This window comes from Papio anubis, chromosome 20, assembly GCF_008728515.1.
Source record: "Papio anubis isolate 15944 chromosome 20, Panubis1.0, whole genome shotgun sequence".
In the NCBI taxonomy this organism is placed as follows: domain Eukaryota; kingdom Metazoa; phylum Chordata; class Mammalia; order Primates; family Cercopithecidae; genus Papio; species Papio anubis.
In genome coordinates, this window is record NC_044995.1 from 16,286,810 (window position 1) to 16,302,900 (window position 16,091).

At 54.0% G+C, this 16,091-nt stretch overlaps 1 protein-coding gene across 6 annotated transcripts in view; it reads left to right on the forward strand.

The window, feature by feature from the left end:
* The first annotated feature begins 1,162 nt into the window (after positions 1-1,162).
* The window catches only part of AKT2 (AKT serine/threonine kinase 2), a 54,146-nt gene continuing 39,217 nt past the window's right edge, over positions 1,163-16,091 (forward strand). For 2 of the 6 annotated variants that reach the window (XM_009194465.3, XM_031659026.1), the window contains exon 1: positions 1,894-2,063. The gene's annotated coding sequence lies outside the window, so the exon portion shown is untranslated. Of the gene's footprint in view, positions 1,596-1,893; positions 2,064-7,526; positions 8,121-16,091 lie in introns of those variants that run through there. The other 4 variants (XM_031659028.1, XM_009194470.3, XM_031659031.1 and 1 more) reach the window with 4 other exon arrangements.

Here is a 16,091-nt window from a genome sequence, read left to right on the forward strand (position 1 = left end):
TCTCAAAAAAAAAAAAAAAAAAAAAAAAAAAAGCCATTGCCCTTGACTACCAGTGCTGCAAGGAGTTTATACACAAGCACATGGGTGGTTTCAGTGAGATCTCAGTGTGTCATAATTAAGTGCCCTAGGAGGGGCTAGGATTCAAGTTGGCCCAGGGGAGACTTTAGACGTAGGGGAATGGCCTGTTCAGCTGTTCAGCTGACAGGAGAGAAAGGAGAGAAGAGGGTTGGTCACAGTAACCTTGAGTCTAGATTAGGGCAGAAGGGCTAATTCTTGAAACAAACATTCTGCAAGAGCCCATTCTGGGCAATGTTGGATACACACTGATGTCTGAGACAGTCTTGGTCTCTTCCTTTACTGGGTTTCCTATGCAGTCCTCACTAAACAGACCTGTCAGCAGACAGTAATAGATGAAAATGGTTAGGGCTGTGAAGGGGGGCGGGGGGCATTGGTCAGAGTTATTAACACCGACTGATGGGGAAGACCGTGAATTAGGAATACTGAGCAGCAAGTTCCAAGCTAGAAACCAATTAAGATAGGGCTAGTTCCAGCAGTAGGTTTACCTCTCGGAAAACGAAAGCCCACTCCAGCCTGGAGACAGAGCGAGACTCCATCTCAAAAAAAAAAAAAAAAGCAGCATTTGCCCAAAACACACAGACTGAGGTGGACCCAGGATTCAACTCTCAGCCAGGCATTTTTCTCACTTACTAATGCATACAATTAGCCAAGCTATATGGCATACTGGAACCCAAATTCAGGAGGCAGCACAATCCCCTACGAGACAGGAGGGGCAGGGAGCCAGATGCCTCACAGCTGTCCAGTACAACTAGCTAATATACGGATCAGGATCTGTGCAAAGCTCTTTTCTTGCAGGGTGATTTTTTTTTTTTTTTTCTTTTTTTGAGACGGAATCTTGCACTGTTGCCTGGGCTGGAGTGCAATGGCACGATCTCGGCTCACTGAAACCTCCGCCTCCCGGGTTCACGCGATTCTCCCGCCTCAGCCTCTCAATAGCCCGCCACGCCGGGCTATTTTTTTTTTTTTTTGTATTTTGAGTAGAGACGGGGTTTCATTATGTTGGCCAAGCTGGTCTCGAACTCCTGACCTCGTGCGCCCGCCTTGGCCTCCCCCAGTGCCACGATTACAGGGGTGAGCCACCGCGCCCGGCCGCAGGGTGATTTTAAGGCCTTTATGGGCCTTATAAAATGTTATATCCCAGATTCACTGGAATATGTACGATGAGAGCAGGTGGCATTAATATTTTGCAGTCATGAACTAATTTGTAAAAACCGTTTTGTTTACATTAAAATAGTTCAAAAGCCAGCGACACAGGGATGATTTTCCATTTAGCAGATGTGGATACTGAGGCACAGAAAACGGTCAAGCCTTCTGCCCACAGTCACCAGAAAGGAGGAAATTCAAATCTCGGGTTGTGTGGCTTCAGAGCCTGAGCTCAACCATGACGAGTTCACTGAAAAGGAAACCCCTCCTAACTCACTCCTGCTCCGGATTCCTTTAAGAACACAGAACGAAGTAAAACAAGATCAAAGCGTATGTAAATACGGACTAGAGGCTGCCGGGAAATAATCGCTGCGGTGAGTCCCTAGGGAAAGCAGATGTCGGAGTCCTACTGCGCCTGCGTAACCCCATCTCGGCTTTCCGCCCCACGCCTTAGCGAGGCCAATCTCTAACCCACACAGGCCCAAAGTTGTCTAATGTGCGCAGGCGCCCTGCTGTGAGCCTGCCTTCTTCTCTGCCCTGCGCTTGCGCTCTTGCTCTCTGAGCGTTCGTCTCCGGCTCTTTGTACGTCACTTCCTGTTTGTGGCGCGAGAGGGCGGTATTTCCGTCCAGAGGGTGGGAGGGGGCGGTAAGCGGGGGCTGGGGGGAGGGGGCGGGGGGGCCGCGCTGCGCGAGCCGTTGGGCCTGGCTCGGAGAAGGCGTCGCCGCCGCCGCTGCGGGCGCCGTAGCCACTGCCGGGAAACACAAGGAACGGGAACCAGCGCAGCGTGGCGATGGGCGGGGGTAGAGCCCCGCCGGAGAGGCTGGGCGGCTGCCGGTGACAGGTGAGTGCGCCAGCGCGTGTCCCCGAGCGCCCTCCCCCCGCGATGGTCGCGTCCGGGCCCCCCGCGGTGCCGTGATGGGCTGTACCACCCGTGCACGCCGGGGGGACCGCGGCCCTCGAGCCCCCCCTTCCGGAGCTGAGTGGGGGTGGCCGAGCGGGGGCGGTGGGACCAGCCGCGGGGGGCCGGGGGAGGTGGCGGCGGGCCGTACCACTGAGGCGGCTAGGGGAGCGCTGCGAGTGTGCGGGACGGGGAGCGCAGGCCCCAGCGTGCGCGGGCCGGGGGCTGGACCCGTGGGGCGCGGCGGGCAGATCGAGCCTGGCGTGCGCGGGCTAAACTCTCGAGGGGGCGCGCCGCATCAAGTGTAGAGGGGTGTACCTTTTTGGCGCTGTGGAAGCCGTTGCTGTGCTGTATTTACAGGGGTGGAGATTCTTGGGAGCATGCTTCCCGAAGTGTGGCTGGGTAGTATCACCACGGCGTTGGGGGAGCCCTGCTTAGAACGTAGGGGAGCCCAAATCGGAGGACTGTGATGTTTGTGATCTTTAAGGGACTGGGACGGGGCGGGACAGGCCCTAGTGGATTTTAGGGGCGTATTTTGGGAGGACTGTGATTCCGATTGGTGAGAGGGGGTTTCTGTTTCTTGTATTTGACGTGTGTGGGGTTGGGGGTTTACACTGAGCTCAGCCTTTATTGAACTTCTTAACGACTTTGGAGGGAACGTCATGGTTACTGGGGTGCTTTGGACCACGGAGGTGCTGCTCTGGATTCCATTACCCTCTCAGATTTTTCACCAGGCAGTAACAGTTCTTTCCTTCCATAGGGGAGGGAGGAAAGCTGCGTTGGAAGTCACTGAAGTTGTCTGAGCTTTAGGCTCCACATTCGGAAGAGGAAGAGGGATTAGGCTTGGATTTGAGGAGCCGTGCCCCTGGACCAGCTTGTTAAAACTTGGGAGGAAGGAGTGTTTGGGGGAACACCTCTTTCCCCCGGGAAAGCTCTCTGGGGGCATCTTGATCTTAGGATTGTGAGGACCTCTTCTCATTTGGAGAACTCTTGGGCTCAGCAAGATGCCTGGGCTGGAGTAACTAGGGCCTCCAGTGGGCTGCTTTTCAACCTCATCCACTCCTACTTTTCCAGAGAAGCAGGAGTTCACTCGTGGGCTGACCTTGGTTGGCAGTGGATGTGAAGGGTCCGGGAACCAATGCAGACCATTACATGCTCCTCTGTCGCTGGCCACGAAGCTGTTTGTGTCTCCCGGTTACCAGATCAGTCACACATCATGTTTACACTCCCCACCAAGGCAGTAACAGTTGGCCTTGCAGTGAGGCCGGGAGCTGTTTTCCCAGCTGTTCCTCTTTGCATAGGCCAAGGGGACTTGGAGGGGGGTGCCCCTGGCCCAGCCTGGCCCAAGGAGGAAGGCTGCTCTGAAGGGCTTCGGACAGTCGATCCCCCGTGGATCTGGTGTCTTATTGTGGTCTGTGGACTGGTGCTGGGAGCAGCCAGCCCCAGAGGTCTGTGGCCAGTGTCCCTGCTCCCTAGGCCAGATCATGACCTTGGCTTGCCCTGTAGCCTTTGCTCTGGGTCTGGAGTTCCTGGAGGACTGGCTGCAGTCCCTGATTGACCCAGCAGACCTGGGCTGGTGATGTGGTCGGAGGGGGCAGACGGTTGCCCCTAGTCCGCAGCAGTGATTTCCAAGCTGACTGGCTTCCGTGCCTTGTGGTTCTGGGGAGAAAGGTCCCACAGTCTGTGAGGCAGTAGGGGCTCTGTATAATTTTTCTCCACTAGGGTTTTGTTCCTCTGGTCCTCTCCTTCTGCCACCTTTTAGAGGCTTTGCCTGATGGGGCTAACAGCAGCAGTGAAAACAGTAATCACGAAATTGATGGCTGACAGTAACTGAGTGCATTCTGTGGGCCACACACTGTTTGGAATGCTTCTTAGAGATAAACTTGCTGAATACTTGAATTGTAGAGTGGTGGGCGCTGTTGTTATGCTTTCCGTTTTAGATGAGAAAACAGCAGCTCAGAGAGGTAAATCATTTCCAGAGCTGGTGGATGCCCAGTGTTTATAGCATTCACCCCATGCCAGGCGTGTGACAGGGCTTTTGCACATGTGACCTCACTTAAGTCTCAAAACATACCTGTGGTTAGGCCTATTTGGTGGAGAGCTACAAGCTAGTTAGAAGTGTGATACCATTTTACAGATGAGGAATCATTTCACTCACTGTGAAGTGTAAAGATTTCCCTGAGGTCTGATAGCTGAAGTGGTAGAGGTGTGATGTGAGCCCTTGGCCCACCTTGGCCTCAGATCCTCTTGTCAAGGAGAAACTGGAGCAGTAGCTTTTGTCTATGAGCGTATACTCTGCCCAGCCCTGTGCTTCGGGTTTTATATGGTATTTGTGTCCTTTTTTTGCAGAGTCTGAAATTGAAGTTCAGAGGAAGAATTGCCTTCCCCCAGGTCTTATCAGACCCTATGGGCGCCAGGGTGGGATTTGAACCCAGGTCACTGAGCCCCTAGTGCCATGCATTCCTTGCTCACCAGGTTCCAGGCTGGGTGAAAGGAAGGAAAGACATAGGATAGAGTCACCTCTGTCCTTTGTCTTCCACCTATAGAGGTGACTATCCTATGTCTTTCCTTTCTCTCACCCCTGAGTCTCAGGCTGCCCTGAGCACCTCTGCCTGCAGCCAGTCCAGCAGTTCTTGGTCCCTCCTCAGAGTGGACCCAGGGCATCCTTTAACGCTGGGCAGGTGTGTGCTGGGGGAAGAAGACAGCAAGAGAGCCATGCGGGTGGTGACACAGCTACCAGGGACCTGCGTTAGCTAGCGGCAGGATGGAGAAGTGGGTTCTAGCTCTGTGGCCTCAGACCACACTGTTCACTCCCATACATTGGTCTCAGAAGGACACCCACCTTGGGCTGTTGTGAGGATTAAATGAATTAATCCACGAGAAGCTCCTAGAACGGTGCCTGGCACTGTGTAAGTCTTGGTTGGCAGTCATGATTATGTTATGGAACTGAGGCATCCAGCCTCCCCCACCCCCTACTTTTGGTCCCCTTGAGCATTCCAGGATCCAGCTCCCCAGCCTGGCCCAGCTAGGATCCAGAACTTCGATGTTCTGGTTTCCAGCCTCTGTAAAGAGCTGCATGGAAGCGAGTGAGAGCACAGGGTTCAAATCCAGCCCTGCCACTCCATGGTTGTGTGATCTTGAGCAGTCTCCCCAACCCTTCTGAGCTCATTTCATCATCAGTGTCATGGGGAGGATGATAATTCCCACCTGATAGGATTATTGTGAAGGTTGAGTGGATTAATTTGTGGGAAGCATTCATAACTATGCTGGCATACAGTAAGCCTACCTGAAACGTCTCCTCACTGAGAAGAGTGCCCGACACACGGTGAGCCGTTGGTATATCTTAGCAATTGTAATTCTTAGTATTTCTGCCAGGACTTTGAAGGCCCTTGCCAGTTCACAGAACCGTGTCAGAGAGCACTAGGAGGAAATCAGGGCTGAAATTAGCATCTCAGTTTTCCAGATGCAGAAACAGAGGTCGGAGGAGACATGCAATCAAGACAGAACTGACAAGGGCAGCTCCCGGGCCCACTCCGCTTCTACACAGTGGCTTTGCAGCCCTGAGCCCCTGCAAGGTAGACACATTCAAGTCTTTTCAGAGGTCAGGCTCTGCTTTTTTTCTTTTTTCTTTTGAGACAGGGCCTCACTCTGTCACCCAGGCTGGCGTGCAGTGGTGTGATCACAGCTCACTGCAGGCTTGACTTCCTAGGCGTAAGTGATCCTTCCACCTCATACTCTTGAGTAGCTGGGACTACAGGTGCATGCCAGCATGCCCAGTTAATTTTTAAATTTTTTTGTGGAAACGGGGGTCTTGCTGTGTTGCTCAGGCTAGTCTTGAACTCCTGGGCTCAAGTGATCCTCCTGCCTCAGTCTCCTGAGTAGCTGGGACTATAGGTGCATGCCACCGCCCCTGTCCACCACAGCTCGCAGTTCCAGGAGTGGCAGGAAGGCTGGGCTTGGGCAGGAGAGCAGCAGAAGTGCCTGCAGGGGTTGGCAGGGGCTGTGCTGCACTGGCCTGTGGGCCTGGGTGAGAGGCGAGGATGGATCCTAAGGGTATTGTGGAGCCGAGGAAAAGGTTTCACTCACCCACCACCATTTACTGAGCACCTCCTGTGTGCCAGCGTTGCATCAGTACTGGAAATACAGCGGTGTGCTTGTCAAAGTCCCTATCCTTGTGGGGCTGAGGGAGGCCAACCCGAAACAGGTGAATAAGCAAGGAGCCGGTTAGAAGGGGAGGTGGTAGGCAGCGAATTCAAACAGGGTGACAGACTGGGCACTTTAGATGCATGCGGCTGCGCGGAGGGCCTCTAAGCTGATCCCAGTTTGGCAAGGTGAGGCAGTCATGTGGGATGGGAGGAGAAGGAACAGCCCTCCAGGTGGAGGGAACCATAGTGCAAAGGTCTGAAGGGAGGACAGAGCTTGGTGAGGTGCAGGGACAAGCCTCACGCAGGCCTATGTGGCTTGGCAGAGCGAGGGAGCAGGGAGGAGATGAGTCCAGGGGCTGCGGGGCAGGCAGGGCCCTGTCACTGGGAGCCTTGTGGACTGTCTGTGAAGGAGTTTGGAATTTCAGCAGGAACAGCCTGGTCAGATTTAGGGTGTTAGTAGGTGACACAGGAGAGGGTCACAGGCTCCTGCCTGGGGGGGTGGGTAGATTTAACTGAGCAGAGCAGGGCGTTTCACAGGCCTCCCACTTCCCCTCGGGTAGCATCACTGCCTTACAGCCAGCAAAGGCCCGAGGGTTGCCCCCCCTCCTGTGGTTTTCACACCGTGTTCCCCAGAGCCCGTGGCTGTTACTTTTAGGGAAAGAGGAGGGGAGGCTCGTTGGGCTGATTTCTCTGCCCTTCCCTCCCCAACCCAACCAGCCGGACTAATACTGAATAGCAACGCAGAGCAGCAGTCACACCTGATACAGACAGCACCCGCTGACCCTGCGTCCACGCTACCGTGGGCCTGCAGGCCTCCGCCATTCCTGGTGCTCCTCTGGAATTGGAAAGAGCAGGTCTTGTGACTGGTGCCCAGCACCTAGGTCTCTGGTGGGCCTCAGGTGTGGTTGATATTACGAAGGCAAAATAAATGAGGGCCAGGTTGAGAGTGTGGGCATGTTTCTCTACTGTAGCTGGGTGATCAGGAAGGACCTCCCTGAGGAGGTGACGTGTGGGCAGGGACTGGAGTGCCGTGAGAGAGCCATGGGAGTATCTGGGGGAAGACATGTTAGACCTGGGAGGAAGCTTCTCTGATCCCCGCCTTAAGCAGTGAGAACTGAAGCCTGGAGAGCCTCTGCAGCTTGTGCTGGGTCCCCCAGCCAGGAAGTGTTGGGGACAGGCTATGAATCTGGGCCTCCAGAGATTCCCGCAGCACAGCTCAGTAGCCCCTGGTGAGTGTGACTTCTGATCCCACCCATGGGCTCACCCCTAAGGCTTAGTGCAGGAGCAGGCGCCCTGGCGTTTGTTTTTTGAGGTGTGTTCCAGGGTATCTTCCTAGAAGGAGCACAGCCCCTCAGAACAAATCTCTAAGGTCCCCAGAAACCCCCTGGGATGGGTTGGGATGGAAAGGAGTGTCTTTCAGACTTGAGCTCCAAGCCCCTGGAGGACCCAGGGACACCCCTCCCCGGGCCTCTCTTCAGCTTCCCAGAGCTCTCCGCGGAAGGCCCTCAACCACAGGCCTCCGGGCCGCACGGTGGGGTGGTTCCATGGCAGGCTCTTCTGGATAGCCAGCCAAGCAGCGAGAGGCCCAACTGGGGGAGACAGCCTGGGAGCAGGACCAGGAGGGAGGGAGCGAGTGTGGGAGGGGTGCTGGGTGGGAGCTCGGCCTGGCCCCCTTGGGGCAAGACCCACTGCCAACTCGGCACCCACAGCAGGGCCCGGGTGCTCTGAGTGTGCCGAGTAAGGGACGGCAAGCCAGGCCGGCCAACAGGAGACTGCATGTCAGAGGTCCCCGCAGGAGTTTCTTCAGCCCAGCCGTTCTGCCGGAGAAGCTCGTTCGCAGATGTTGTTTCTAAGGGTGAGGCCAGAAACCCAAGCCTTCCTTGGTTTGCCACTTCGTGGGCCCTTTCTGAACGGGCTGGGGCAGTTCCTGCTCCCCGGTTCTCCTCTCCAGCCTGGCTTTGAGTTCTTCATGGTCTGGTGGGTCATTGGTGTACCGTTACCCAGCTGGGGCTGCTGAGTGGCCTGGTCCTGGGGGCAGCTGACATTGGTGAGAACCCTGCTCCTGGCACCCCTCTTGGTGGCCGTGGAACCCTGGGGCCTTATTTCATCTCCCTAAGGTGCAGTTTGCCCAGCTGTGAACGGGAACCTTCCTGCTGAGTGGGGTGGTGGAGAGGATGCAGGGAGCTGCTGTATTGGAAAGCATGGGCCTCCTGAGGAGGTGTGGGATGAATTTGGGCTGATGCTGCTTCTGGTGATTGCCAGACAGGACTGAAGGCACCTGAGAGTACAGAAGGGGCTCTGCGGGGCAGTGGGCACGGGCTTGTTGTTGGTCCTTGGGAGAGTGTGGTGAGGCCTGTTAGCTGATGGGAGGGCTCCAGACAGGAGTATGAATCACTCCCACCGCTGCACTCCTGCCCAGCCAGACACTGTGTATGAGCTCTACAGACCTGCACAGCAGCCTGGGAGGTGGGCAGTGTTAGCACCCCCATCTTGTAAATAGGAAACAGGCCCAGGGAGCCACATAGAATGTTGGGGTCATTCTCGTGAGTAGTTTTCACCTGTGTGTGCTGGGCACTGCTGCAGAGCTTGAGGTGTCTGCTCTTACTCCTCTTCACCACAGCCTGGCAGCTTGCTGTCACGATTGTCCCTGTTTTACCGGGGAGGAAACAGGCATGGAGAGGTTGTTGGATTTGCCCAAAGTCCAGTAGGCATGACGGTTGAACCCTGCTCTGTCAGCGAAGCTGCCTTTTGAAGAATGCCTCATCTCCTTGTCCTGCCTGCTGTGACTGGAGTTGTCGCTGTTGTCATCAGGATTTCTTTCCTGCTTTCTCTTCTCCTAGACAGACCTGGCACAAAGTAGGCCTCAGTCATCTAGAAATGACTCCATTCCATGCCTGCTCGGGAGGTGGGGTGTGGCTGCTGCTCTCCACCCCCAATACCATGGCCTTGGCCCCTCCTTTTCCCAGAGCCCAGGGGGAAGGGATGAGGATGGGAGGCACCCTGTCCCCGCTGCCCTGGGGGTCTGATTGCTGAACAGCCTCAGGAGCCGGCCCTTGGCTGTTCTTGGTCATTCGTGTATTCCATCCATCACCAAATATTGATTGAATAACTACTGTGTGCCACGTGTAGTTCTGGATGCGATCAGAGGTGGCAGAGAGGTTGTGTTGGCCTGTGAGTGCTTGGTGTGGCTGAAGGAGGGGACAGAGATCTAGCTGGATCTAGAGTGGAGAGAGGTTTGGGAAGGCTGCTGAGGAGCCCCTGTGATGTGAGAGCCCGAGGAGGTGGGCTGGACAGGGGTGCAGCCAGGTAAAGGCCGCAAGGGGTGGTGGAACAGCAGGCCCATGTGGTTGGAGCCGGGGGAGTGGGTGAAGGGGAGAGAGCAGGGTGGCAGGGCTCAGGGCCTAGGCTGTGGTGTGGAGCCAAGGCTTTATCCCCAAAGAGGAGGGACACAGGTGGGTGGGGAGGGACCTGTGTGGGAGAGAGCTGGCTGGATTCAGGTGGCAGCCAGGGATGGAGAAAGCAGACCATATTCTGCTTTGGAGACAGGGTCCCCTAGAGCCCAGTTTCTCAAACTGGTGTCCGAAGGCCTTGGGGGTTGGGAGGAGGTGTCTTCAGGGCGTTGACTCTTTTTAGCTGTGTATTTTCATTTAGATGATATTTTCAAAAAGTTAATAGGGGTATGTTGGAAATTATCGGGATAATTCCTTTAGAACCAAGTAGTGACAGCAGTAACCTTAGCTGCCACTCCATGGCTCTGACAGGCTCAGGATGGCCCCTCACTTCAGAGTCCTTTATGTAATTGCTACCCGTTTTTCAAGCACTGGCCTTGTCCCCAGCTGTATGTGAAGCCATCTCATTGGGTCCCCAGGACAACCCATGGTTATCAGAAAAATTATCTTTTTAAATTTTTCATTATTTTTTTGAGACAGGGTCTGGCTGTGTCACCCAGGCTGGAGTGCAGTGGCACCATCATGGCTAATTGCAGCCTTGACCTCACGGGCTCAAGTGATCCTCCCACTTCAGCCTCCTGAGTAGCTGGGACCATAGGCACGCACCATCACACCTGGCTAATTAAAAAAAAATTTTTTTTTAAATAGAGATGGGAATCTCCCTATTTTGCTCAGGCTGATCTTGAACTTTTGGGCTCAAGTGATTCACCTGCCTCAGCCTCCCAAAGTGCTGGGATTACAGGCGAGAATCACTGCACCTGGCCTACAAACTTGTCTTTTGAGATAACATAAACACGTGCTTGGGCAGATTGTTAAGATTCCATTCTACAGGCCAGACACAGTGGTTCACACCTGTAATCCCAGCACTTTGGGAGGCCGGCGGGGTGGGGGTGGGGTGGGGGGGGGGGTGGATCACGAGGTCAGGAGTTCAAGACCAGCCTGGCAAGATGGTGAAACTCCATCTCTACTAAAAATACAAAAATTAACCAGGCATGGTGGTGGGTAATTTTTATCCCAGCTACTCGGGAGGCTGAGGCAGGAGAATCGCTTGCACCTGGGAAGCAGAGGTTGCAGTGAGTCAAGATCTGGCCACTGCACTCCAGCCTGGCGACAGAGCGAAACTCTGTCCCAAAAAAAAAAAAAAAAAAGATTCCATTTTACAGATGCGAAAGCTGAGGTTCAGAGAACCTGTATAGTGTGGAAATGGTAGAGTCAGGATTTGAGTTGGCTAGAGGTGTGAGTTTGGGCCTGAGTCCTGCTCCAGTTCCCCAGGTAAGGCGTTGGGATGCGGGAGAGATGGGGTATAGCATGGGAGCTTCTAGCCAGGCTGGGATGATCTGGCTCCTCTTGGGCCTGTGAGAGTCACACTCCCGCCTCCTGCCTTTAGGCTCCTGGTGCTTAAGCTTAATTAGCAGGGATTCTATAGAGCTGCACTCCAGAATGGTAGCTACTAGCCATGTATGGACTTTTTTTTTTGAGACGGAATCTTACTCTGTCACCTAGGCTGGAGGGTGGTGGTGCGATCTTGGCTCACTGCAACCTCTGCCTCCCGGGTTCAAGCAATTCTCTGCCTCAGCCTCCCGAGTAGCTGGGATTACAGGCGTCCACCACCACGCCTGGCTAATTTTTGTATTTTTAGTAGAGACAGGGTTTCATCATCTTGGCCAGGCTGTTCTTGAACTCCTGACCTCGTGATCCACCCACCTCAGCCTCCCAAAGTGCTGTGATTACAGGCATGAGCCATCGTGCCCGGCCTCACATATGGCTTTTTAAGTTTTAATTAATTACAATTAAATAAAAGTAAAAAGTCAGTTCTTTAGTTGCACTGGCCATCGTTCAAACGTTTAGTAACCACGTTTCCGTCGTTACGGAAAGGTCTGTGGGCTAGTTCTGCTCTGGTTGCAGCCCCTGTCCTGCACCCACTCACTGTGACTGTGTGCATGTGACTCTTTCCCTGGGCCTCAGTTTTCCCATGTGAGGAATGGGGATAGTAACACAGGCTGGCTCTGAAGATGAACATTAATCCATGCCTGGCGCTTTGTGAGCACTCACTGAGTATTAGCCTTGATGCAGACCCACCAGTTTCTCCTTCTGCCACTGGGCCCTGTCCTGGAGCTCCCAGGGAGGTGGTGGCGATGCAGAGCGACGTGGGTCAGGGACACCCCATGCAGTCCGACTGGAGGGCTCCCGCGCATGTGTGCACATCAGGGACGGTAAGGGACGGCTGGCCGGGATGTAGGAGGAGGTGACACAAGATGGGAGGTGGCCCTGTCTCTTGGGAGCAAAGGCAGAGGGAGGTGGAGGCCACTAAGGGCTCGGAGGACAGGGGTCCGGGCTCCTTGGCTGTGTCCCTGCTGTCTCTAGCTGTAGGTATTCACCGAATCTCTCCCATTCTCGGTTTTCTCATCTGTTGCATACGGGTCCTCATGGTTCTCAACTGAGGCCTGTGGCGAGCCCATCAGGCCAGTGCCCAGGGCTTATTCTGAGGACAGCTCCTGGAGAGGAAGGCTGTTTCCCTAAGGACTCCTGCCCCACCCTGGGTGCAAGGGGTTCCACCTACTGCCCCTCCCCCACTCCCCAGCGCTCCTCAGGCTGAGAGTTCCCCTCTCACTCCAAATAAGAGCCACAGTGCTGACAGTGGCCCCCAAGGCCCTGCCCAGCGGTCCCCAGCTTCCTCTCTAGCTACATCTACCAGCCCTCCCCTTCACCAGCTCCTGTGGGTGCCTCAGCCCTGCTCCTCCCCTGCCTGCCTGCCTGCCTGCAGTGTTCCTCCTCAGGTCTTCCCCTGGCGCTCTCACCTGCTTCCGGTTCTGCTCAGACTGTACAGCCTCAGTGCGCCGTTCTGTCACCATCCTGTTTTAAATCGGAAACCCCTGCTCCCTTCCCCTGCACTGAATCTTCCGAGTGCTCCTTTTCTCCATGGCATTTGTCAGCTTTGGCTATCCTAATTTGTTTATATGTTTATTTTTTATTTTGCTGCCTGTTCCGTCATCCCCCCGGCTCCCCAATGGCAGGGAGTTCTGTTTTGGTCACTGCTGAATCCCTGGTGACCCGAGCAGTGGTGACGCAGGGTTGGTGTGATATTTGTGGAATGAATGAATGCAGGACTTTTTGTTTTACCTTCACTTGGCACAAATGCTGTGGTTCTGTTCACCACTCCTGCCTTGAAATAATGAAAGCTATGGGCCCATCCCTGTGCTGAGTGGAACTGGGGACACAATGGGGGCTAGGAAAGACTGTGTCCCTGCCTTGTGGAACTCACAGTCCAGTGGGAGAGGCGACATTACCCACATAGTGATGCAGGTGACAGAGGCAAGTGCTGTGAGGGGAAGGGAAGGCTGAGCTCTGAGGGTCGGCTGCTGGTGGGAGGTCAGGGAAGGCCTCCCTGAGGAAGATGGGTGAACAGAGTGCCAGGCAGGGGGTACAGCAGGTGCAAAGGTCCTGGGATGTGAGAGCGGGGAGTCTTCCTGGGGCCAGGAGAAGGGGAGATTGTGTGTTGGAGCGAGCAGACGAATGAGGCTGGAGAGCAGGCGGGGCCAAGGCAGATGGCCCCTGGCAGCCTCCGTAGGGGCCTTGGACGTGATCCATGGGCACTGGGGAGAGGTCCTGAGCAGGGGAGGGACAGGGTCAGAACTGCCTGGAGGATCCTGCTGGTCGCAGCGTGGAACTCTCAGGATGTGTGCAGCCCGTGGCCAGGCAGAATAGAATATTTGACATGATTTCTGTGGGTGCTTTAAGGCCCTGGGTGGTGTGAGGGGGAAGGTGTGTTGAGGGGGGTGGTAGGGAGGAGAAGGAATCTGCTCTGTGCTTATTCTTGTCCCTGTTTCTTTTGCAGCCTGCCCACGGCTTCAACCTGCCTCCAGTCCCACCTGCTCCAAGCAGACAGATGGGGCGAGTATGGGGAGTGTGGGGAGCGTGTTTAAAAGAAAAAAGAAAAAAAAAGTCTCTCTTCTTTTTTTGAGGTACCCAGACCTTTTCAGGAAAAAAAAAAAAAGTCTCTTCCGTGCCACCTTCTCACCAAGGAGGTAGAATAGGTAAAAAATTCACCTGTTCAGAGACATACAGCATAGAAAGTGAAGGTTCCCGTGTCTCCACCCATCAGAGGAAATAATGATTTTTTTTTTTTTTTTTGAGACGGAGTCTTGCTCTGTCCCCCAGGCTGGAGTGTAGTGGCACAGTCTCTGCTTACTCCAACCTCTGTCTCCTGGGTTCAAGCAATTCTCCTGCCTCAGCCTCCTGAGTAGCAGGAATTACAGGCACCCGCCACCACGCCCGACTAATTTTTGTATTTTTAGTAGAGACGAGGTTTCACCATATTGGCCAGGCTGGTCTCAACCTCCTGACCTTGTGATTTGCCCGCCTCGGCCTCCCGAAGTGCTGGGATTACAGGCATGAGCCACCGCGCCCAGCCAATGATGATAATATTTGATACGTGTTTAGCAGTTGCCCTTTCTGGCTCTTTTGGGAGGACTTTATGTGGATTAACTCACTGAACCCTCCCAATAGCCTTAGAGGTATGTGTGGTTATTATCTCTGATATGCAGATGAGGAAACAGAGGTGAAGAAAGGGAACATGACTTGGTGACTTGCCCAGGGTCCCACAGCAGGTGACACAGCCAGGGCTGAAACGCTGGCATTTGGTTCCTGAGGCTGCCTTGACTCCTGTACCCACTCTCCTGCCTCTGTTAGTGTGGGTTATTTCCTTTGGATTTATTTTTTCTGTGCATGTGAGATTTAAACGCATACCTCCTCGTGCCCTGAAGTCTAAGACAGTGTGTCCTCTAAGGTCCATTATTAATCATACAACTGCTTTTCTGAAAAGAATGCGATAGGTGAGTTTTATCCATGGATTGCGAGGTACATGCCAATCTCAGTGACGTCAGCATGTGAAACAATACACATATTGTAGAATTGAGGTGATAGGACATGTGCGTGTGTGTCTCAGAAAAGGCATCCCACCTGAGTTCTGTTGTGCCGCGAGCCTTCGTTAGCGAATGCTGATGGCCTTAGTGTCGGCACAGCGGGGCTGGTTTCTGTGTTTCTGTGCTCAGGATGGCTTGTTGTGTTGCGTGGCCAGACCCTCTTCACGCGCTGGGTGCTGTGCTGAGCCCTTCCCTGTGTGAGCCTGTGATGAAAGCCCTGTCTGTCTGTCCTTGCAGGGACAGGAGGAAACAGAGGCTTGGGAGGCTAGAAAGTGGGCAAGAGAGGACCCCAGTCCAGGTCTGCCTGACTCTGAAGGCTGTGTGGCACGGTGTCGTGGGGGAGCCGGGCTGCCTATACTTCCTGAGATCAGGTCATAGGACAAGTCATTTCACTTCTGTTCCTCAGTTTCCTCATTATCATAGAAACAGTAGGAATGTCTGCCTCAGAGGGTTGCTGTGAGGGTTATATTGGTATGTGCAAAGCACTCAGATGGGCCTGGCACGTGGTATGGGCTATGTGAGCCTTGCTCTTTTTAGTAGTCATGTTATTAACCAATATTATAGCACCGGACCCCTGTTGTGAGCTTTTAGATTGTTGCCAGGTTTCCCTATTTCAGCAGTACATACTTAGGACAGCGGTCCTCAGCTGGTGGTGGTTTTGTACCCCAGGAGACATTTGGTGATGACTGAAGACATGTGTGATTGTCATAACCAGGGGGAGGGTGTGCTGTTGGCTTTAGTGACTGGAGACCCAGGATGCTGCCAAACCTCTTGAGGGTGCAGAAGAGTCCCCACATCAGGGATTCTGTCTCCCCAAATGTCACTAGTGCTGAGGCTGAGAATTCCCACCTTAGAACCTTTGTGCCCCGGCACTGGCATTTTCTGCAGGAGAAATTCTTCCAAACACATGGACATTTTCCACTTTATCAGTTTTACCAGAATGCCCTCGCAAGACGCTGGGACCAGTTTGTAGAGTGGTGAATGACTTGTGGCAGATGAGGGAGCTGGTTCCCTCCTGTCTTGCCCCAGGTGCCTTTCTGCTGAGTTCCCATGAGCAGATGCCGCCTGTTACACCACTAGTTCCTGTTGTCTTTGGCTTTTTTTTTTTTTTTTTTTTTTAAGACGGAGTCCGGCTTTGTCACCCAGGCTGAAGTGCAGTGGCACAATCTCAGCTCACTGCAACCTCTACCTCCCAGGCTGAAGTCAGCCTCCCACCTCAGCCTCCCAGGTACCTGAGACTACAGGTGCACACCGCCGCGCCTGACTACTTTTTATATTTTTATTTTAATTTTTTTGGCAGACACAGGGTTTCACCATGTTACTCAGGCTGGTCTCAAACTCCTGGGCTCAGGGGATCCTTTCGCCTTGGCCTCCCAAAGTGCTGGGATTACAGGTGTGAGCCACCATGCCCGACCAGTTTTTTTTTTTTTTTTTAGTTTGTTTCTTTGTTTTTTG